The sequence below is a fragment of the Puma concolor genome, unplaced genomic scaffold, assembly GCF_028749965.1.
Source record: "Puma concolor isolate L17-30 unplaced genomic scaffold, mPumCon1.1.hap2 unalloc_scaffold_64, whole genome shotgun sequence".
In the NCBI taxonomy this organism is placed as follows: Eukaryota; Metazoa; Chordata; class Mammalia; order Carnivora; family Felidae; genus Puma; species Puma concolor.
The window spans coordinates 145,727-169,283 of record NW_028240274.1 but is presented as its reverse complement, the minus strand read 5'-3'; the positions used below and the strand labels follow the sequence as shown (position 1 = coordinate 169,283).

The 23,557-nt window shown below is 42.2% G+C and overlaps 1 pseudogene; it reads right to left on the bottom strand.

The window, feature by feature from the left end:
* Positions 1-4,261: 4,261 nt before the first annotated feature.
* LOC147571091 (pleckstrin homology domain-containing family M member 1-like) overlaps positions 4,262-23,557 on the bottom strand; it is a 66,512-nt pseudogene continuing 47,216 nt past the window's right edge.

Genomic DNA, 23,557 nt, shown 5'->3' with positions numbered 1-23,557 from the left:
AGAATGCGAACACTGTGAAGGAAGGGGCTTTGTTGATGTCTCTGTCCCCAGCCCCTAAAACAGTTCCCGGTACATAGTAAGTGCTCAGTTAATAATTGTGGAAGGAATATAGAATGTTGGGAGGGGCTTCTCGGGGAGGGCTGCTGTTTGAACTTGGCTTCGAAAGATGAATGATGGAAAGATGGCCACATAGGGGGTGACCAGGAGCAGAAGAGGAATGGGAGGGAGGGGAGGGTGGGTGATGGGTATCGAGGAGGGCACCTTTTGGGATGAGCACTGGGTGTTGTATGGAAACCAATTTGACAATAAATTTCATATATTGAAAAAAAAAAGATCTACTGAATGAGTGCTGGAAAAAAATAAAATATGTTCACAAATTCTTTGACTCTTCTCTCTTTATTTTTATTTTTTTTTAACGTTTATTTATTTTTGAGACAGAGACAGAGCATGAATGGGGGAGGGGCAGAGAGAGAGGGCGACACAGAATCCGAAGCAGGCTCCAGGCTCTGAGCCATCAGCCCAGAGCCTGACGCAGGGCTCGAACTCATGGACCGCGAGATCGTGACCTGAGTTGAAGCCAGACGCTTAACCAACTGAGCCACCCAGGCACCCCGACTCTTCTCTCTTTAAAAGGTGGGGTCTAAATTCCCACCCCTTGAATGGGAACTGGATTTAGTGACTAAGTCACTGCTAAATGCTGCTCTGTGCCGTCTGAGGTGAGGTCATAGGAAGGCTACCTTCTGTCATTTCTGTCTCTCTTTCTCAGCTCACTCACTCTGGAGGTACCCAGCCATCATGCTGTGAGGACATTCAGTCAAACAGCATGTGGGCAGGCTCATATGGCAAGGATCTGAGGCCTCCCTCCAACCCCCTTGACAGCCATGTTAAGTGAGTGAACCACCTTGGAAGTGGACCCTTCCGACTCAGTCAAGCCTTCAGGTGACTGCAGCCCTGTGGTATCTTGAGAATCTCACCAAAGACCCAGGGGCAGAAGTGCCCAAGCTATTCCCGAAATTTTGACTCAAAACTTTTGAGGAATGGGGAGCCTGGGTGGCTCAGTTGGTTGAGCGTCTGACTTTGGCTCAGGTCATGGTCTCACCATTCATGGCTTCGGGCCCCGCATTGGGCTCTGTGCTGACAGCTCAGAGCCTGGAGCCTGCTTCAGATCCTATGTCTCCCTCTCTGCCCCTCCCCTGCTTGTACTCTCTCTCTTGTTCTCTCTTCAAAATAAACATTAAAAAAGATGTTTTTTGAGGAATAAATGCTTATTGTTGTTTTAAAAAAATTTTTTTAAATGTTTATTTTGGAGAGAGCAAGAGACAGAGACATAGAGTGCGAGTGGAGGAGTGGCAGAGAGGGTCATAATCTCGTGGTTCATGGGTTCGAGCCCCGCATCGGGCTCTGTGCTGACAGCTCAGAGCCTGGAGCCTGCTTCACATTCTGTGTCTCCCTCTCTCTCTGCCCGCACGCGCTCTCTCTCTTTCTCTCAAAAATAAACATTAAAAAAATTAAAAGAGGGGCGCCTGGGTGGCGCAGTCGGTTGGGCGTCCGACTTCAGCCAGGTCACGATCTCGCGGTCCGTGAGTTCGAGCCCCGCGTCGGGCTCTGGGCTGATGGCTCAGAGCCTGGAGCCTGTTTCCGATTCTGTGTCTCCCTCTCTCTGCCCCTCCCCCGTTCATGCTCTGTCTCTCTCTGTCCCAAAAATAAATAAACGTTGAAAAAAAAATTAAAAAAAAAAATTAAAAGAAATATGGCAGGGTAGCATTTGAGACTAATAAGTATTGTGCAAATTTGAGGTAGTGTTATAGAAACAACATTGTCTAAGCTTCACTCTATGAACCACATTTGCGCTAATGGAAATATTCCAAAACAGGAGAATGGAGTTGCCTGGAATCCCGGCCCACACTTTGGGAAGCCCAACGATGCACAGATGGGTCTTCTTGGTTTCTCGTCAGCTCTGTCTCTGTGTCCACCTCTCTTATTCAAAAAGTCACCACCAGCCCCCGCTCCACCCAGCTCATTAAGGAGTTTGGGCTGGCATGAGGAGTTTCTGCCCTTGTGACCTAAGAGTGACTACAGGGCCTGGTACTGCGCCTGGCTCAAAGCAGGTGCTCAACAAACAGTAGCTGCCACCATCCTCATCGTTCTAATTATTGATTCTTTGATGGTAACCATGGCTTAGACGTCTCTGTACCCCTGCACCCTGCAGCAGGGCAGTATAACCGTCAGCAGGCTTTGGAGTTAACCGGCCTGGATTAAACCCCTACCTGGCAGTTTTGGATTTGCGGCTTTGGGCACCTGAACAGGTTACCTACATCCTTTAAGCCCTGTCCCCTTATCTGCCAGATGGGGATAATAAAGTATGTTTTCACGGACTGTTGGGCGAAATTAAGACTGCAACACGCCCAACCCAGGCCTTGACACCAAGTAAGCAAATAGTGAACTAGCTGCTGCCGCTGCTTCCGATTACTGTTACTCTCTAGTCTTGTGCTTTCAACACAGTTATTTGTTGGCTCACTGAAGTCACCACACCGAGACAGACACTTGGGGGCCATTCTCACTAAAACGCTGGGGGAACGGGAACAGGCACCCGGAGAACAGGTGTCCTTGCCCAGCAGCAGCAAACTAATAGAGCCGAAGAGGCACTGATGGGCCAATCACTCCGCTTGGAACCGTTCCTACCAACCCTGCCAAATCTGCTGGGCTGTGCCCCAGTCCTACTGTCCCCTCGGGGGACTCTGTTGGTGGCCAGCGGTTGGTGCCATATTCCATCACCTATCGCTAAGCCACCAGCATTTATTTGGGGGCATGTAAAGAGATTGTCAGGGGCGCCTGGGTGGCTCAGTCGGTTAAGCATCCGACTCTTGATTTCAGCTCAGGCTGTGATCTCACGGTCGTAAGATCGAGTCCCTCGCATCGGGTTCCACACTGAGCACGGAGCCCGCTTGGGGCTCTTTCTCTCCCTCTCTCTCTGCCCCTCCCCCCTTGCTCTCTTTCAAAATAAACAGACATTAAGAAAAGAGATGATCAAACCTTGTTCGTTCAGGATTTCTTTTATTCACTACTGTATTTTGACTCTGACGTCCTTTTTCTAAAATCTGTCATTCATTTACTCAGAAAGTATAGATGACTTCATTATTTTTAATGTTTATCTATTTTTGAGAGACAGTGTGTGAGCTGGGGGGAGGGACAGAGAGAAAGGGAGACGGAGGATCTGAAGTGGGCTCTGTGCTGACAGCAGAGAGCCCAATGCAGGGCTCAAACTCCCACACCATGAGGTCATGACCTGAGCCAAAGTCGGATGCTCAACGGACGGAGCCACCCAGGCACCCCGACTCCTCCCAACATCCCAAATGTGACTGGTTAACGCCCTCCTCTGCAGAAGTGGAGGGATGTTTGCGTCTTCTGCACGTTGTGCTGCATTATCTCTTGGAATCGTGCAGCCCTGATCCGAGCTGGGTAGGAAAGCAGTGGTAGGTGCGGTGCTGGGCTGAACTGGAGAGAGCCCAGCCGCACGCATCCGACCCTCAGTGGGGTCAGCAGAGGCTAGTGTGGTACAGGTGAACAGGAAGTGCCCCCACCAATAAGTTTTCTGAAATAAAGGCCTGAGCAGGGCAGTCCTGGGTGATTACTGCTCTCACACATTCTTTACTCTAACCCTCCAGCATCTCCCTGCTAGCTCTCTGAGGGTGGGGACTTTTTTTTTTTTTAAAGAAAACAAACACAAAAACCCAATGGGAATTGTCTACTAGCTTGTAAGGTTGAGGAACACCCTACTTCCCGCTACACATTTTGTGTCTGAGTTTGAGCTCTTGGGAAGACAGACAGGCCTCAGCCCGACAGTGGAGGTAGGCTCAGCGATCCAAATACTCTGGCAACCCCAAAGACCTCACGGAGGGGCCAGAAAGAGATGATCCTCTACGGGCAGGGGGTCAAGCGCGTTGTGAGTAACTGGTATTTGGTGAGCCAGGGGAGAGAGCACCAGAATAAGCTGTGAATGAACTTAATAGTCTAAGCCCCTTGAAGATACGTTGTCCGGTTTCCAGAGACTGACTGTATCAGGGAAATGAGGGAAAGACGCCCCATTCACCCTACTTTGCCCATTTGTGTCTTGCGGAAATCCTGGCTACCACGAGGGACTCTGGCTTCAGTCCTGCTTCTCTCGCCCGTGGCCCCTGTTGTCTGTAGATAAATTCTGAACTGTTTACGTTTTACTTCCTTACCACGTGGCTAGAATTGGTTATGGATTTATACATTTCAATATGAGAAGAAAAAGTATTTTATAAGCAATGCTGAGAAGCGAGTATCGGAAAGTAAACTTTGTAGGTGGCCTGAGGCAGGACGGCGTTCACTCTGTGACAACCTCACATAGTGTCTCACTCTCGTCACCCAGCTCTTCAGTAGTGGAATCTGTGGCCTTCTCTGCTGTGGCTTTGCCAGGCTCCCTGGGAAAAGGAGAAGAATGCCAAGGCTTTGACTCTCGAAAGGAACAATTCAACTCTTCATAATTGCCTCATTTTAGAGAAAATCTTCCCCAATCACGTACCCTAGTTCCATGTGGAAAATCTCATCTTAATGAGAAGAATCCTTGTCGTGTAGCTTCTGTGCCATGTTTTTCTTGCGTGTGGCATTGAGAGGTCTGTACATGTCCCTAAGCCAAAGTGGCCGCCTTCTCCAGAAAAAGCCCTCCTAGAAAACAGAAAGGACAATGTTAGGTCCGTTTCCCCTGCCTTCTCCAGCCACGGTACTTTATCCTCCTCAGATTTACCTGACTGTCACTTTCCTTTGAGCATCTCTTACGCAGCAGATATCCAAAGAAGCCCCTTGAAGGAAACACACACACAGACAATTAGTGATTCGTACCATTTTCCATGCCTCTCACAATGTATTTCTCCAGTCTTATTAGCAAGCAAAATCAACACAGACCTGGGATCTCAGAAATAATTCCATACATGCTGGGCTTTCAGAATTGTCCTGTGTCTGTCCATAATGGCCCCACAGTGTCCCTGGGAGACCTTTGTATGTAACTTGACATGAAGTATAGGCAGGATTTTCACCCTGCTCCCCTTCTGGCCCTTGGCCAAGTGCCCTTGTGCAGTCAACAAACTGGGTGACCACACGGCAGAAGCACCTAACTCTCTCCAGAAGCATTTTACATCCGTCCCCGCCAGGCTTAGCCTCCCAGGCATCATTTGCTGGCGGGTGGGGAGGTTTTCCATTTTCCTAGCTGCTTTACCTTACGAGATGAATCGCACCGAGTGAATGCCTGAGTCCAACCAGCAGTTATCTAGCTCACTGACTGTCACACTGCAGGCAGATGAGGGAGTGGGTCGTGAAATCACCTTAAAACACACGGCTAGCGCTAAAACACAAAATACTCTTTTTGCATACAAACGGAATAGGGGGTACCTGGGTGGCTCAGTCAGGTGAGCAGCCCAAGTCTTGATTTTGCCTCAAGTGATGATCTCACAGATTGTGACATTGAGCCCTGTGTCTGGCTCTGTGCTGATAGTGTAGAACCTGCTTGGGATTCTCTCTCCCTCTCTCTCTCTCTCTCTCCCTCTCTCTGCTCCCCCCCCCCCAAATAAATAATAAACTCAAACAGAACAGAAAGAATCAGAGTGTATGGTAAGTTTGTTTTAGAAGGGACTTATGTCTATACGGTATGTGTGCACTGAGTTGTGACATAAAATGCAGTTCACAGCCCAAGAACAGTGTAGTCAGAGACGTGCCCAACTGGAAAGGAACCATCTTCTTTCTGGTTCTAGTGGTACTAGTGATACAACCGTCCGGCAAGACATCTTCCTTTTCTCCTTCTCCATCTCATTATTATAAAAGGAAGAGATAAATGATTATCTAAGGTCTCTCCCAGTTCAAATTCTATTGGGTCTGGATAAAGGGAATGGAGAGCGGGGCCTCGAAAACCAGAAGGAGGAAGAAGGAAGTCCCCCCCCCACTCTATTGGACGGACTCATGTATTCCACCTTCCATCATGCTTGAAGACTAGCCCCTTCACCCCACGACTTTTGGCCCTCCCTATCCCTTCTCCAGAGCCTCTGAGAAGGTCTGTGGCCAGGCCCGATGCCCACCGCCAGCAGCAAAGGGTCTGAACATTTCCACCCCCGTCCCCCCACGATCTTTCTAGTGAGCAGGTGCTCTGTGCCAGTCCCATTCTAACTCGGGTTTGGCTGGGCAGCTAACTTTGCTGGATCCAGGCAAAGCATTAGGCCAAATATGTATTCTTTCTGCCTTTGGTGATTTCCTGGCTGTAAAACAAGGGGATTGAAATAGATGAGTTTGAAAATCTAGTTCTAAAATTCTACTTTAACGATTGCCAGACTAATATTTACCTTGAGCTTCCTTCTTTACCTTCCTTGGCTGCTGCTCTATGAGAATGAATCTGTTTTGGAAGAGAACATGATCACAGTTACCCATCACAATAACCACTCCCTCCAAATCTTTATTCATTCCTTTGCATTTTAGGTCTTCTCTACCCAGTGAGAGGATAACTTTTCCTAGGACAGGAATTTGTTTAATAGTCCTTTGACTCTTCAATAACACCTAACTTGTGTGCAGCTGGTAATACGTTTTACTGACTGTCTCAGGTAACATTCGACAGATAATTCCTAATAAAAATTCTTGGGAGGAGGAAAAGAAAAGTGTCTACCAGAAACCTAAACAGCAGCACTGTTTTAAAGTCAAGGACAAGAGTAGGATGTGTGTTATCACTGCTTCTATTCATTGGTGTTGAGGAGGTCCTAACTGATGCACTGGGAAAAAATGGAGTGGTGGAAAGGAAGAACTAAGACGTATTTGCATACGAAATTACAGACAAACTAAAAGGCCCAAGAGAATCAACTAAAATTTTATTGGAAGAAATATGAGAATTCAGTAAGATGGCTAGATATAAAATCAAGAGATCAACATGTAAACCTCAATGACTTTCCTATGTTCCATAAATAATTAATCAAAAAACGGAAGAATTATCCCATTTACAATGATCAATAAAAAGGCATAAAGTACCTAGGAATAAACTTAGCAAAGAATGGGTAAGACCTATGAGATGAAAACACTAAAGCTCTTCTGAAGGACATTAAGAAGAAACGAATACATGATGTGAGACACTATTTTCCCAGAATAGTGTAAAGATGTCAGTTCCCTTCAAATTAACCTACAAAGTCAAGGCAATCCCATTCAAATCCCAAGACAGTTTTTTAAACAAAAACTGGCCAGCTGACATTTGGTAGAGAAAATGTGCAAGCATAGCTACAAACTGTATGAAAAAGAAGATCACAGAGCAGACATTAAAATACGTTCTTACGGAGCAACTGCAGTTAAGTATGTAGCGTGATACTGATACAGGAAAAGAAAACCAGATTGATAGAATAGAGTCCAGATAAAAATAGTATTTTAGATCCATGAAGAAAGAATGAACCATTCAATAAAAGATTTTAAAGTAACTGGATCTTTACGTAAGGGAAAAAAGTTAGATCCCCTACCTCGACCGTACCAAAACACCACACAGATTCCATACAGATTAAAAATAAATAAATCACAACAAATATTATAAGAGTACAGAAGAAAATATCAGAGACTGTTTTTATACCATGAGGCGAAAAGGCCTTGTTAACAAGACCCATGTCCCATAAGCCATGAGGCAGATATGGTGACGGACTGTCCACACCCTCCTGTTCATCGTAGTCCTTGCCCCCTTGATCCCCTGGATTGTTTGTCCTCTTCCTGTTGATTTATAAAACTCTCTTCATATGAGATATATTCATCCTTTCAAGGGCTTTCACTGAATTTCAATGTTTCAAATATTTGTCAGTGTTTTTATCGTGAAGGAGACGGAACCGTGGGATAGGAGACAGGCTGACTGCAGGCACAGCTGGGTTCTGCTTTGGGTTTTGCCACAGGGGCCTTAAGCTGATCCCCTTCTATGTATGAAAGAAGGATGGTGATATCATCCTCACAGGACTGTGGGGATTAAATCAGATGTCTGGTTTATTCCAAGCATAAATCAGACAAGACGATCAAATCTATCAAATGTTTCTGCATGTGGTATCAGGTCACAAAGCTTTTTCTCACCACAAGATCATAAAAGTATTGATTCTATTTTCTTCTAATACTTGGGCGGGTTCTTGTTTCTCTTTTTTTACATTGACTGAAATATGTTTTTTTAAGGTGAGAAATAGGGATCTGTTGTTATTTTCCTCCCAAATAATTAAGCAGTTGTTCTACTACCACTTATTTATTTTCGTCCACTGATTTGAATACTAAAAGGTAACATTTCAATGTTTATTTATTTTTGAGAGTGACAGAGAGAGAGAGTAAGAGTGAGAGAGGGGCAAAGAGAGAGAGAGACACACACAGAATCCAGAGCAGGCTCCAGGTTCTGAGCTGTCAGCACAGAGCCCAACACAGGGCTCGAACTCCTGAACCATGAAATTATGACCTGAGCCAAAGTAGGACGCTTAACCAACTGAGCCACCCAGGCGCCTCTAAAAGGTAACATTTCAAAAGTCCTAGTCACCCACGGATCTGTCTATTGCTGGACTCTGTAGGCTACTTCACATAAATATTAGGTTGCATTATTTCTCCTTGTGAAATTGACACAATGCCTCATCTCTTCCTTTGAACATCATTATTGTCCACTACAGGAAAAAAACTGCATGGTCTCTGACCTCAAAAAGTGTATCATCTAAGTAGGGAGAGGAAATAATGAAACCACATAAAAAAATATACACACAAGGTTAAACCACATAGGAATTTAAAACAGCAATAGGAGTTTATAGAACTTCCCCAAAAGCAAAAGGCTGCAGGCCACCTCAAGATGCAGAGTACTGACTGGACAATGGCCAATGATTTCTCTTCCCAGAGGTCATGGTAAGCTGACCCCACGCTAGTTCCTAGGCTCTTAGGCTGAGAAATCAGACCCTGATCTCATCAAGAGAGAACGCACTTCTTTCTACATGGAGGCAATATCACCTCACCAATGTCACAGGATTGATCAAAATCAGAATGTCAGGTCAAGACTTGACAATAAGGAAAACATCCGTTCCATAGATAGGGCATCTGTGTCTACATGATTGGGCATTACCTCCTGTGGAGACAGGCCTCTGTGGCACGCTGAAGTATAATCAGAAGGCTATTTGGTGAGAAGAGAAGTGGAAGAAAAGTAATTAGCTGAATCCAGTGTTTAATGGAAAGGACTGAGGTAGCTAGATCCATCCATCTGCCCCGCGGGCACAGCCCGGCTGGTGGGCCTGACTCTCATCTGCTGCCTGAGGTGCCATCTCTACTCTTAGGCAAGGCTAGGTGGGCACTGCCCATGTTGGTCTCTTCCTCACCATTTCTATGCCTTTACTACTGACCAACCCTCCAGAAGACAGACATGTTTCTCCTTAGCAGTTAATACATCCAGTCAGGCTTTACTCGAGTCTGAGAGACCAGGAAGCCTTACATATCTCTGCTCTGATCCATGACCTTGATATTTCTCTCTTGAGGAGCTGCCTTTTAACAAACTGTTTAGCATATTTTTGTTATCAGGGGAGGGGAATGCGTCACTGTAGACCCTAAGAAATGGTGACAATCTCACAGAAGGACTAGGTCCAGGAGTATTACAGTATTCGGGGAAGGCTTTGTGAAGAAAGATGAACTCGAGTTGGCTTTTGAAGGCTCATGGGACTTCCACCAGCAGAGTGAAATAAAGGAATTTCAAGTGGGCAAAGTCACCAACAAAAGTAGGAATGGGCATGGTCTGACTAGGGGATGGTGGGGGGCTGCTTTGGCTGAAATGGAGGGTTGCCATGACAGATGGCAATATATATATATGTATATATATATATATATATACATATATATATATATACATATACATATATATATAATAAGCATATGTATATTTGAATAAATATATTGAATATATATTCAATTCATACATAATTGAATAAAAGGTAAACAGGCAAGCTCCAGGAATAGGCAACTGTAATTATGACAAGCTTTGAGTAGCCTGATGCAGGATTTTAGCTGCAGGGTTTTAACTGAACCTGTCTACACAATGCCTTGCGAAGTGGAGGAGAGAGCTGTAGGTACATCTAATTAATCAACAAGATGACACTTTTATCTCTAAGCCATGCCCTTTCTTCCGAGATGACTGATAGCTCCATGAAGGTGAAGACTATTTCTCTCTCACCATTTTAGCCAACGAGGAAAGAAATCAGTGGTAGGAGGAGGATGACTGGTGAGTGCATCGAATCGACATAATTTTTTTGAGTTGAAGAAATTTTACTATCGTGTCAACTGTGGCCTTCTTAGACCTAATGTCTCAGAACAAGCTAATGGCTTGTTATCTTGGTTACAATCCACAGATGTCTCCCGGCAGTGGGGTTCCTTTTAAAATCCCTGGAATATACTTTGCAATGAAAGGACAAAGCCTATCTCCTTCCTCCAGACTGAAGAGGGATATCAGGTCGTGATAGGTGGGAAAGTGGCTTTGATTTTCAGTTTGTGGGTTCTGAATCTATTATAAAGAAGGAATATAGTCTGGGAATCTGAATTAATTGTTGTCCTTACCTCAATGAGACAGAAAACTATGATCAAAATCATCACTACTACAGTCACAGATATTGCCAAGATGAGTTTGTTGTTATAGCCATAGCCTGGAACTTCTTTTGTGAGCTAAAAAAAGGGAAAGAACAATGTTTTTAGAAAACAGAGATAGGATGAAAGTTAACTATTCTTTAACGACTCTAAAACCCCATTCTTTCCGATGAATCGCTTATAGGTTCTTAAGGAATATACCAAATCTAATGTGATATGTAATCTTAATCATTAGCATTTTCTTCAAGAATTTATGTATCTTGTATGTTAGGTCCTCTTTTTGTCTACTCTGGGAACAGCGGCACTGTTTCCTGAATGAGCAAAGTGGCAGATCATTGCCTTAGGCAAAATTATGTGGCCAAGACAAGACCCGGACTAGGAGCCCCTGGTCCTTGTGCTTGGGTCCATGTCCTAAACCACCTAAATGTCGAGACCCCACATTTTGGGATTTATCCTCACCTCCCTTGACTCCTGCCCTCTCTGTTCACTCTGGACTTCTGTGCTCTCACTGATATAGTTCTCATTTTCCCATTGGTCCGTATCCCACTCTGCCTTGGACACCTTTACTTCTTGCTGCTCGCTGAGAAGCTTCATCAGGAGGCCTGTTCTGGAGATGAGCTTGGCACAGGCCAGCTGCATGTGGGTCTCGGAGCAGTCCATTTTCAAAGTCCGGATAACATGAGAAATGAGGCTTCTCACGTCATTGTTGGGGATGAGGGACTGTAGCTGCTGGTTTAACGGAATTTCAAACAGATCACCTTTGACACAGTGAAGCCTGTGGCTTTTGGGGGCAAGCCAGTGCCCGCATTGTGGTATTCCCATTGTGTATCATTGGTTTGTTTAACGGTCGGCATAGAGTTGTCTGCAGTAACAGTAGAATTAGCAGTGGAAAGATTCTTACGGTTTGTGAATTCAGGGAGGGTTTGTGCTGGCACAGTAGTGTTTCCTGTAGAAATATTTTCGTCAGAAACATTTTGGGCAGTAGCGTTCTCTGCAGTAGTGTTTTCTCTGTAAGTTCCTGAAGGAGCAAATAATTCTGGAAAAGGATTTTTCTGAGGACTCAGTTCTCCCGGAGATGAAAAATCCTCTCGTGAAGGGGAATTTATGAGGCTCCTGACTGCAGAGGATGGAGGCCTCTTTGCAAGCAGCTGTCTATTACTGAGTGAACTTTCCTTTCTGGACTTTCGATTCAGTTTGGCCTAGGGTGTTCTGTGGACCACATGGGAGCGACTTTTATGAAAGCGGTGTGTTTTTCTGGGGTGTGAGGCTGGCCCGAAAGCCTTCATATTTCTAACTCTAGCATTTGCATCTTCTAAAACAAAAACGCTGTACATGAAGTCTTTTGATTTTTTTTTTTCACGTCAGGTGGGGATTTTGGAGCGGGGGTGGCAGAAGGCCTGCCCAAAGAGTATTGCTTCAGGAAAGAAGAGACCGCTGCCTTGTGCTCCTCTACGAACGAAGGCTCTGTATTGAAGGAGCTTCCCATTAATTTGCTGGGCCTGTGCGCCACGTGAAGCTCCCCTGGGGATGGTCTCCTGAGCCTTCTTTCCTTGGCCATGTTCTCCACAGACGGCTGGGCGTTCTGTTTCCTCTGGATGTTCTGACGTCTCAGTTCTTTTAAGTGCCTTTTCCGTATGCCCTTTGGGCCCTTGATGACCTTGTTCACTCTCAGGAACTTTTTCCCCACACTCTCAACCTCGTCTAGGCTCTTCTCCTGCGGTTGGGCAGTTTCCAATTTCTTTGGAAAGATTTGACATTTAAACTTGGGACCTAATCACTTAGATTCCACCTACACCTGCCTAAATAACCCAGAAAGCCGCCAGAGGATTAGCAGAACGGAGTCTCCGGAGCCAAGCGCAGATGAGAGGCCCACAGAAGAGGGGCCCCTCCTGAAGTGGATCACCTAAGGAGAAGCGAGCTAAGCCTGCCCCTCCTGCCCACCCCAGCTAATACGCCTACCCACCCCAGCTAATACGCCAGATCCCCAGCATCACAAGCCTGGCAGTGTGCAAGTAGCCCAGATGGGCCACGCCACCCTACAGTGAATCCCGCCCCTAGGAGAGGAGAAGAGAAGGCACACACCAGTCTGACTGTGGCCCCAGCGGTGGGCTGGGGGCAGACATCAGGTCGGACTGCGGCCCCGCCCACCAACTCCAGTTATACACCACAGCACAGGGGAAGCGCCCTGCAGGTCCTCACCACTCCAGGGACTACCCAAAATGACCAAGCGGAAGAATTCCCCTCAGAAGCATCTCCAGGAAATAACAACAGCTAATGAACTGATCAAAAAGGATTTAAATAATATAACAGAAAGTGAATTTAGAATAATAGTCATAAAATTAATCGCTGGGCTTGCAAACAGTATGGAGGACAGCAGAGAATCTCTTGCTACAGAGATCAAGGGACTAAGGAACAGTCACGAGGAGCTGAAAAGCGCTTTAAACGAAATGCAAAACAAAATGGAAACGACGACAGCTCGGATTGAAGAGGCAGAGGAGAGAATAGGTGAACTAGAGGATAAAGTTATGGAAAAAGAGGAAGCTGAGAGAAAGAGAGATAAAAAAATCCAGGAGTATGAGGGGAAAATTAGAGAACTGAGCGATACACTAAAAAGAAATAATATACGCATAATTGGTATCCCAGAGGAGGAAGAGAGAGGGAAAGGTGCTGAAGGGGTACTTGAAGAAATTATAACTGAGAACTTCCCTGAACTGGGGAAGGAAAAAGGCATTGAAATCCAAGAGGCACAGAGAACTCCCTTCAGACGTAACTTGAATCGATCTTCTGCACGACATATCATAGTGAAACTGGCAAAATACAAGGATAAAGAGAAAATTCTGAAAGCAGCAAGGGATAAACGTGCCCTCACATATAAAGGGAGACCTATAAGACTCGTGACTGATCTCTCTTTTGAAACTTGGCAGGCCAGAAAGAATTGGCACGAGATCTTCAGTGTGCTAAACAGAAAAAGTATGCAGCCGAGAATCCTTTATCCAGCAAGTCTGTCATTTAGAATAGAAGGAGAGATAAAGGTCTTCCCAAACAAACAAAAACTGAAGGAATTTGTCACCACTAAACCAGCCCTACAAGAGATCCTAAGGGGGACCCTGTGAGACAAAGTACCAGAGACATCGCTACAAGCATAAAACATACAGACATCACAATGACTCTAAACCCGTATCTTTCTATAATAACACTGAATGTAAATGGATTAAATGCGCCAACCAAAAGACATAGGGTATCAGAATGGATAAAAAAACAAGACCCATCTATTTGCTGTCTACAAGAGACTCATTTTAGACCTGAGGACACCTTTAGATTGAGAGTGAGGGGATGGAGAACTATTTATCATGCTACTGGAAGCCAAAAGAAAGCTGGAGTAGCCATACTTGTATCAGACAAACTAGACTTTAAATTAAAGGCTGTAACAAGAGATGAAGAAGGGCATTATATAATAATTACAGGGTCTATCCATCAGGAAGAGCTAACAATTATAAATGTCTATGCGCCGAATACCGGAGCCCCCAAATATATAAAACAATTACTCATAAACATAAGCAACCTTATTGATAAGAATGTGGTAATTGCAGGGAACTTTAACACTCCACTTACAGAAATGGATAGATCATCTAGACACATGGTCAGTAAAGAAACAAGGGCCCTGAATGAGACATTGGATCAGATGGACTTGACAGATATATTTAGAACTCTGCATCCCAAAGCAACAGAATATACTTTCTTCTCGAGTGCACATGCAACATTCTCCAAGATAGATCATATACTGGGTCACAAAACAGCCCTTCATAAGTTTACAAGAATTGAAATTATACCATGCATACTTTCAGACCACAATGCTATGAAGCTTGAAATCAACCACAGGAAAAAGTCTGGAAAACCTCCAAAAGCATGGAGGTTAAAGAACACCCTACTAAAGAATGTGTGGGTCAGCCAGGCAATTAGAGAAGAAAGTAAAAAATATATGGAAACAAGCGAAAATGAAAATACAACAATCCAAACGCTTTGGGACGCAGCGAAGGCAGTCCTGAGAGGAAAATACATTGCAATCCAGGCCTATCTCAAGAAACAAGAAAAATCCCAAATACATAATCTAACAGCACACCTAAAGGAAATAGAAGCAGAACAGCAAAGGCAGCCTAAACCCAGCAGAAGAAGAGAAATAATAAAGATCAGAGCAGAAATAAACAATAGAGAGTCTAAAAAAACTGTAGAGCAGATCAACGAAACCAAGAGTTGGTTTTTTGAAAAAATAAACAAAATTGACAAACCTCTAGCCAGGCTTCTCAAAAAGAAAAGGGAGATGACCCAAATAGATAAAATCATGAATGAAAATGGAATTATTACAACCAATCCCTCAGAGATACAAACAATTATCAGGGAATACTATGAAAAATTATATGCCAACAAATTGGGCAACCTGGAAGAAATGGACAAATTCCTAAACACCCACACTCTTCCAAAACTCAATCAGGAGGAAATAGAAAGCTTGAACAGACCCATAACCAGCAAAGAAATTGAATCGGTTATCAAAAATCTCCCAACAAATAAGAGTCCAGGACCAGATGGCTTCCCAGGGGAGTTCTACCAGACGTTTAAAGCAGAGATAATACCTATCCTTCTCAAGCTATTCCAAAAAATAGAAGGGGAAGGAAAACTTCCAGACTCATTCTATGAAGCCAGTATTACTTTGATTCCTAAACCAGACAGAGACCCAGTAAAAAAAGAGAACTACAGGCCAATATCCCTGATGAATATGGATGCAAAAATTCTCAATAAGATACTGGCAAATCGAATTCAACGGCATATAAAAAGAATTATTCACCATGACCAAGTGGGATTCATTCCTGGGGTGCAGGGCTGGTTCAACACTCGCAAATCAATCAACGTGATACATCACATTAACAAAAAAAAAAAAAGAGAAGAACCATATGATCCTGTCAATCGATGCAGAAAAGGCCTTTGACAAAATCCAGCACCCTTTTTTAATAAAAACCCTTGAGACAGTCGGGATGGAAGGAACATACTTAAAGATCATAAAAGCCATTTATGAAAAGCCCACAGCTAACATCATCCTCAACGGGGAAAAACTAGAGCTTTTTCCCTGAGATCAGGAACACGACAGGGATGCCCACTCTCACCGCTGTTGTTTAACATAGTGCTGGAAGTTCTAGCATCAGCAATCAGACAACAAAAGGAAATCAAAGGCATCAAAATTGGCAAAGATGAAGTCAAGCTTTCGCTTTTTGCAGATGACATGATATTATACATGGAAAATCCGATAGACTCCACCAAAGTCTGCTAGAACTGATACATGAATTCAGCAAAGTTGCAGGATACAAAATCAATGTACAGAAATCAGTTGCATTCTTATACACTAACAATGAAGCAACAGAGAGACAAATAAAGAAACTGATCCCATTCACAATTGCAGCAAGAAGCATAAAATACCTAGGAATAAATCTAACCAAAGATGTAAAAGATCTGCATGCTGAAAACTATAGGAAACTTATGAAGGTAATTGAAGATTTAAAGAAATGGAAAGACATTCCCTGCTCATGGATTGGAAGAATAAATATTGTCAAAATGTCCATACTACCCAAAGCTATCTACACATTCAATGCAATCCCAATCAAAATTGCACCAGCATTCTTCTCGAAACTAGAACAAGCAATCCTAAAATTCATATGGAACCACAAAAGGCCCCGAATAGCCAAAGTAATTTTGAAGAAGAAGACCAAAGCAGGAGGCACCACAATCCCAGACTTTAGCCTCTACTACAAAGCTGTCATCATCAAGACAGCATGGTATTGGCACAAAAACAGACACATAGACCAATGGAATAGAATAGAAACCCCAGAACTAGACCCACAAACGTATGGCCAACTCATCTTTGACAAAGCAGGAAAGAACATCCAATGGAAAAAAGACAGTCTCTTTAACAAATGGTGCTGGGAGAACTGGACAGCAACATGCAGAAGAATGAAACTAGACCACTTTCTCACACCATTCACAAAAATAAACTTAAAATGGATAAAGGACCTGAATGGGAGACAGGAAACCATCAAAACCTTAGAGGAGAAAGCAGGAAAAGACCTCTCTGACCTCAGCCGTAGCAATCTCTTACTCGACACATCCCCAAAGGCAAGGGAATTAAAAGCAAAAGTGAATTACTGGGACCTTATGAAGATAAAACGCTTCTGCACAGCAAAGGAAACAACCAACAAAACTAAAAGGCAACCAACGGAATGGGAAAAGATATTTGCAAATGACATATCGGACAAAGGGCTAGTATCCAAAATCTATAAAGAGCTCACCAAACTCCACACCCGAAAAGCAAATAACCCAGTGAAGAAATGGGCAGAAAACATGAATAGACACTTCTCTAAAGAAGACATCCGGATGGCCAACAGGCACATGAAAAGATGTTCAACGTCGCTCCTTATCAGGGAAATACAAATCAAAACCACACTCAGATATCACCTCACGCCAGTCAGAGTGGCCAAAATGAACAAATCGGGAGACTGTAGATGCTGGAGAGGATGTGGAGAAACGGGAACCCTCTTGCACTGTTGGTGGGAATGCAAATTGGTGCAGCCGCTCTGGAAAGCAGTGTGGAGGTTCCTCAGAAAATTAAAAATAGACCTACCCTATGACCCAGCAATAGCACTGCTAGGAATTTATCCAAGGGACACAGGAGTACTGATGCATAGGGGCACTTGTACCCCAATGTTTATAGCAGCACTCTCAACAATAGCCAAATGATGGAAAGAGCCTAAATGTCCATCAACTGATGAATGGATAAAGAAATTGTGGTTTATATACACAATGGAATACTACGTGGCAATGAGAAAAAATGAAATATGGCCTTTTGTAGCAACGTGGATGGAACTGGAGAGTGTGATGCTAAGTGAAATAAGCCATACAGAGAAAGACAGATACCATATGATTTCACTCTTATGTGGATCCTGAGAAACTTAACAGAAACCCATGGGGGAGGGGAAGGAAAAAAAAAAAAAAAGAGGTTAGAGTGGGAGAGAGCCAAAGCATAAGAGACTGTTAAAAACTGAGAACAAACTGAGGGTTGATGGGGGGTGGGAGGGAGGGGAGGGTGGGTGATGGGTATTGAGGAGGGCACCTTTTGGGATGAGCACTGGGTGTTGTATGGAAACCAATTTGACAATAAATTTCATATATTAAAAAAATAAATAAATAAAAAATAAAATATAAAACAAGGTAAAAAATAAACAAAAAATAAACAAAAAACCAAATGAATGAATAAACAACAACAAAAAAGAGAAAACACTTGTAAATATGGAGAACAAACTAGGGATATGGACAAAATGAGTGAAAAGGGTTAAGAGGTACAAACTTGCAGTTATAAAATAAATAAGTCACCAGATGAAAAGTACAGCATAGGGAATATCGTCAATAATACTGTAATATACTTATTGTGGTGAGCATTTCATAATGTATATAAAAGATCACTGTGTTGTACACCTGAAACTAATTTAATATTACATGATCTATATATACTTCAATAAAAGAGATAATTGAGGGGCACCCAGGTGGCTCAGTCAGTTAAGCATCTGACTTCAGCTCAGGTCATGATCTCATAGTCTGTGATTTCAGGCCCCACATCAGGCTCTGTGTCTACAGCTCAGAGCCTGGAGCCTGCTTCAGATTCTGTGTCTCCCTCTCTCTCTGCCCCTCCCCCACTTGCACTCTGTCTCTCTCAAAAATAAAAAATAAAAAAAGATAATTGACTATTTAAACAAAAAAAATAATATGGTGTGCTAAAAGTAAAACGTATGAAAACAATAGCACAAAGGTCAGGAGGGGAACAATGGAAGTACACTATTTATTGTAAGGTTCTTATACTATTCATGAAATCATATCATATCATTTGAAGATAGACTGTGATAAGTTAAACATGAACACTACAAACCATTAAACAGCTACTAAAATAACAAAACCTGAGTTGTAACTATTTATCCCCCCACCAAAAAATAATAAAACGTACTAAATCAACCCAAGAGCAGGAAGAAAAAGAAAAAGAAAAGAAACAAAGAACAGATGGGATACATAGAAAGAGTAGACAGTAGCTTTAAATGTAATCCTATAAATAATTACATTAACTATAAATGGTGCAATCACCTAATTAAAAGATAGAGTTGTCATACTGGATAAAAAAGCAAAAGCCAACTATATGCTGTCTATAAGATTCATCTTCAATACAAAGATATAAGTAGGTTAAAAATATGGAAGAAATTATGCTTTGCTAACACTAATCAAACGAAACCTTGAGTGGCTATATTTACTATAGGACAAAGTCAATTTCAAAGCGAAGATATTACCAGGGATAAATGAGGTTATTCCATTGTGATAGAAATGTCAACTAATAGAAAAGACATAACTTAAAAATTTATGTATCTGATAATAGAACTTCCAAATATATTAAGGAGAATAGGAAAGAGAGACACAAAAGTACACAATTATAGTTGGAGATTTCAATATCCCTCTCTCAATAATTGACAGAAAAAATATATAGAAAATGAGTAATGATACATCAGACTTGAAAAATACTACCAACCTACTTGACCTAGTTGACATTTATAGAATACTCCACACCAAATCAGCAGACTACATATTTTTTTTCAAGTGGGCACATAATATTTATCAAAATAGACCATATTCTCATCTATTACCAGAATTCATTGGCTATAAAACAAGCCTCAATAAATTTAAAAGGATTTCAGTCATCCAACATATTGTTCTGTGACCACAATGGAATTAAATAACAAATTAACAGATCTGTAAAATCTCCAAATATTTAGAAACTAACCAACACACTCCTAAGGAACCCTATTGGTCAAATAAGTCAAAATGGATATTAAAAACGATTTTGTACCGACTGAAACTGAAAACACATGTCAACATGTGGGATGTTGCTCATATAGTATTCATCTTCCCCAGTGTCCACTTTTTTTTTTTAAGTTTTTTTTTTTTTTTTTAACGTTTATTTATTATTTTTGGGACAGAGAGAGACAGAGCATGAACGGGGGAGGGGCAGAGAGAGAGGGAGACACAGAATCGGAAACAGGCTCCAGGCTCCGAGCCATCAGCGCAGAGCCCGACGCGGGGCTCAAACTCACGGACCGCGAGATCGTGACCTGGCTGAAGTCGGACGCTTAACCGACTGCGCCACCCAGGCGCCCCCCCCCCCCCCCCCAGTGTCCACTTTGAAGAAACTAGAAAAAGAAAAGGAAATTCATCACTGAGTAAGGAGAGAAAATGGAATGATGAAGATCAAAGCAGAAATTTTTAAAAAGGAAAACAAAAATAGAGAAGTCAGTGTAATGAAAAGGCACTTTTTAGAGAAGATAAGTAAAACTGATAAACTTCTGGCCAGATTTATCAAGAAAAGACAAGAGAAGACACAAATTATCAATATCAAAAATGAGAGGAATGACATCACTACAATTCTACAGATACTAAAAGGATAATAAGGGAACATTATAAAATACTTTATGTCAATAACTTCAAGATGAAATAGATTCCCTGAAAGACATGAACTACTCCAAAAAATAAGTATGTAATTTAAGTAGCACTATTACAAAAATAAAATCTGTAGTTTAACACTTTCTCACAAAGAAAGCTTCAAGCCCACATGGCTTCACTGGTGAATTCTAGCAAACATTTAAGGAAAACATAATGCCAATTCTGCACAAACTGTACTAGAGAATTGAAGAGAGGGGACTACTTCCCAACTCAATTTTAAGGCCAACATTCACCTTATGAAAAATAGATCAAGACATTAGAAGAAAGGATAGATAGAAGATCTCATATACTGCAGGCTGGAATGCAAAATGGTACATCCACTTTAGAAAACAGGTAAGCAGTTTCTTAAACAGTTAAATATACACTTAGCATATGATGTAGCAATCCTGCCATTAGGTATTTTACCCCCTCCCCCCCTCCCCCAATGAAAACATATGCTCATACGAAGACCTGCATGTAAGTGTTTTAAGCAACTTTATTCATAAAGGCCAAAAAGCTAGAAACAACTCAAATGCCCATTAACTGATGAACGCATAAACAAACTGGTATATCCTCACAACTGCAATACTACTCGGCAATAAAAAGGAAATGAACTACTGACATGTGCAAACACATGGATGAGTCTCTGGGGTGCCTGGGTGGCTCAGTCAGATAAGTGACCGACTTTGGCTCAGGCCATGATCTCATGTTCCGCAGGTTCATGCCCTGTATTGGGCTCTGCGCTGACAGAGCCTGGAGCCTGCTTCGGGTTCTGTGTGTGTCTGTCTCTCTCTCTCTCTCTCTCTCTCTCTCTCTCTCTCTCTCTCCCCCTCTCCTGCTTATGCTCTCTGTTTCTCAAAAATAAATAAACGTTAAAAAAGTTAAAAAAACACATGGATGAATCTCAAAAGGATTATGCTGAAAGGAACCAATCACAGAAGACTGCATACTGTATGATTTCATTTATTTATTTTTTTTAATGTTCATTTATTTTTGAGAGAGAGAGAGAGAGATGGAGGGCAAATGGGGAAGGGGTAGAGAGACAGGGAGACACAGAATCCGAAGCAGGCTCCAGGCTCTGAGCTGTCAGGACAGAGTCCGATGCAGGGCTTGAACTCACGAACCGCGAGATCATGACCTGAGCTGAAGTCGGACGCTTAACTGCCCGAGCCACCCAGGTGCCCCTTGTATGATTTCATTTATAAGACACTGTGGAGAAGGCAAAACTATAGGGACAAAAATTAGGTTGGTGGTTGCCAGGGCTGGTGGTGACAAAAGGGGATTGGCTGCAAAGGCACATAGGGGCCTTTTGGGGTGACAGAATGGTCTACGTCTCAAATGTGGTGGTGCTTACATAAGTACACGTTTGTCAAAACTCATCAAACTGTACGCTTAAAAAGAGTAAATTTTATACCTCAATAAATCTGACTTAGGAAGACAATAAAACAAATCTAAATCAACAACTAAGTGAAAATACACATAAGAAAAATCAACTTACAGTGTTTCCAAATTCAAGGGTCATCATGAGGATGCTCTCAACTGTTGTAAGTGACACCTGTGTTGATCCCATGTCTCTGAAGGAGAAAGCCCAAACATGCGTGATTTGAACCCAAGGATAAAAATTCTGTACCTAAAAAGATACTTAACAACATGTGGTTACTTCAATTCTGGCTTCTTTGTCAAGTCAGCTCAAGAGTTTTCTTGCTATGGACAATAATTTCAGAAAACTCCCAATGAAGACATTTTATGTGCATCATCAAATTAATCACCTTGGTGCTCAACAGTACAATCCTTTTTACTCTTATCCTCATTTTCATTCTCAATTGCATCCACCTCTCTTGATTAGTCTTTTTTTCTTTTAATATACACCTTACTCCACTTTCCACTTTGAGATAAATGGTATTTCTACCTACATCTGCAAGTCCCATGTCTCTTATGTGTTCTTCACTACTACGCCTTCCTCTGCAGGCTATCTTGCCCATATACGTTTTTTCTTTGCTAATAATGCTTATTTCAATAACCCAGTTAAAACTTAAATTAGGACTTTTTAACCAAAACGCAAAATACTTAATCTTTTGATGACAACAAAAAAGATCAGAAATCATCTCATGAGCCATGAGATTGTTGCAATACTTACAAATATTTTAATGCTGGCAACTTAAAAAGATAGGAATCTTCAACAGCTGACAGAGGGTTACGGCTGATAATTCTGAAAAATGCAATGGAATTAAAATGATCTGCATTTCCAGTAATGACTACCATGAAAGTTTATGTTCATTTTGGGGGTATGGAACTGGAAGGTTAAAACTAATCATTTTCTGCCTTTGCCTATAAATCACCCTTAGAATCTGTAAAGCACTCTTCCTTTGGGAACTACCCAGCTCTCTGGACGATAAAGTGGAGAACAGAAAGAGAAAAAAAATTTTTTTTTTTTTTTTTTTTTTTTTTACGTGGACAGCAAAGCAAAGATATGCCAAAGAACTTTTTGGGCTGAAAACCCTAGAAGTGACTATGCTGGTAGGAAGCCCAGGCTCTGTAGGAAATACTGTTTCTAGTGTCCTCTATAATTCTAGGTGCTTTTCCTTTATCTCTAGAAATGTAAAAAATTCCACAGTTTAAAACACCCGGTTAAAGACAAAAATAGGACCAATTCCTCAGTTTGGGGGCTAAAGACAAAGGGATTAATCTAAGAGGAAATGGTGAAAGCTATACCCCCACCATTTGTATTCATTCTCCTATGACAGCCTTTGTTAGGTGGCATATGATCCCGTTTCCTTATCCATCTGCTGGACTGCCAGCTCCCTGAGGGCAGGGACCATACTCTATTGTCATTTTTGTCCCTGTGCCTGACAGAGTGCTTGTTATTTACTAGTTACTTAGTGAAGGCTTGTTGAATAAATAACATTTTGTCACTGCTTGACACAAGTTTTTATTCCAAAATGCTGAGTAGATTTTCTTCTCAGTTCTTTACAGCAAAAATAAAGTGAAGGAAACAGGAAGAAAGAAAAGAAAATCTGCCTTTAGGTTGACTCTGCTCAAGAATCATCACTGTACTTTTGCAAAATTATAAGGATAATCATCACAACCGATACTATTGAGCTATGGGGCATCTGTGATCAGCATTTCACATTTAAACCTCACAATAACCTTATGTGATAGACACATCATTACCCCATTTTACAAGTGAGGAAACTGAAGTACAGAGAGGTTGTATAATTTGTCCCAGTTTGTCAAGCCAGTCAAGAAGCAGAGATGGAATCTGAACTCAGTTCTGACTCCAAAGCCTGTATTTAAATTGTATGAAAAAAAGGGGGTTTAAAATAGCCGTTACCTTAAACTTAACTTTGAGAGCATTAAATATAGAAACACTTTGCTGAACTTCATCTCTCCATCTGGGAGA